The sequence below is a fragment of the Penaeus monodon genome, chromosome 22 (genome assembly GCF_015228065.2).
Source record: "Penaeus monodon isolate SGIC_2016 chromosome 22, NSTDA_Pmon_1, whole genome shotgun sequence".
NCBI classification, from domain to species: Eukaryota; Metazoa; Arthropoda; class Malacostraca; order Decapoda; family Penaeidae; genus Penaeus; species Penaeus monodon.
Genome location: NC_051407.1, coordinates 25161629 through 25163054, shown reverse-complemented (window position 1 = coordinate 25163054; position 1426 = coordinate 25161629).

The following is a 1426-nucleotide window of genomic DNA, read 5'->3' as shown; positions in this document are numbered from 1 at the left end:
AAATTCTCCCTGAACGAGTCATGTCCTATAGCCTCCCGGACGCCCCCCCCCCCTCTCCTCCTCTCTATGCCTCATTTCCATTATGATTACTGTAATTGATTGCAATCATAAGCTATTGTTTCCTTCGAGTTTCCACCCACAGCGCCCGTGCACAGAGGCAGAGGAGCCACTTCTCAATGTGGGCCATGAGCGTGACATGGAATTACCTATTCTTACACCTTGTTCATGGCTCTCCAACGACATATACATATGTGTTTTATACTTGTTACACTGGACATTACATCTACGGAAAGTACAACGACGCTAAGGTAGTAAACAGGATTTATAAAACCGTTACGGCGCTTAAATAAATCAAATCAGACGATGAGTGCTTCCTGTTTAAGAGGATAACACCCCAGACTTTATCGAAGGCCCATCGCGTGTGGCGAGATAAGGTTTACTAATACCCACTCGTACCTGTGCTGTGTGTTACAAAACGTTCTAAGTGTAGTTTATCGCCGATACTTCAAGTCCTTTAAATGCCATGCGTGTCTCTACCCGAGGCCGCGTATGCCCCGAGTGCGTCGTGTATGCCACGCGTGACGGGTATGCCGGACAGCTCTCCCGCCCGACGGAGATAATCCCGGGCTGGACGGCGGGTCGCAGGATGACTCCGCCTTTGTTCTCGCACAATGACTTGGGCTTCAGATCATGTGTGTCCCTCCTTACCAATCATCCACATTTGGCCTCCCTCCGCCCCCGGCCTCCCAATATTTCCTTAATCCTTTGCACCGGTCTCGGCCGCATTTCCTCGGGAGCGCGTTTGAATATTTTGTAGAGTACACGCGGCATCTTTAAGGTTCCCTTCATTCAGCCTCAATATCACTTATTTAGATCTTGACACAAAGGATCAAACCCCGAAGGATGCTCAGGATCCTTTGAACGCATCTGGCAACTGTCGCGATCTCCACCTTATTCTTTCATTATGGTCCGCTGGCCGGCCGAGTGTCCCACCTGGCCCGCGCCGTAACGGACCACCATATAGTCCTTACGCGGGGCGCCATAGGGGTCAAAGTCTCCCGTCGGCCCTCTGTGGTTTACCACCGGATTAATCTCGTTGTTATGATATTAATACTCATTCTTTTGTAAAATGCAGTAAGCGACGGGGCCCTTTTTAATATCCATTCTGAACACTGTGCACCACAAAGCCGTGAATCCCCGCGGGCTGAGTCATTACCGTAACCTGGCCGCCCTCCGCCACCGCTCGCCGCGCTCATTCGCTCTGCTATTTTTATGGCCGCTCTCTCGTTTGTTTTCGTCCATAGTTTTTGGCCATTGATTTCTTCATTATACGAGCGCTGGCGACGAAAGAAAAGCGCCTTTCGCGAGATGTCGCCGCCGAAGGGAGACGTCGCGGGGGGGGGGGGGGGAAAGAAGCATCTCCTCC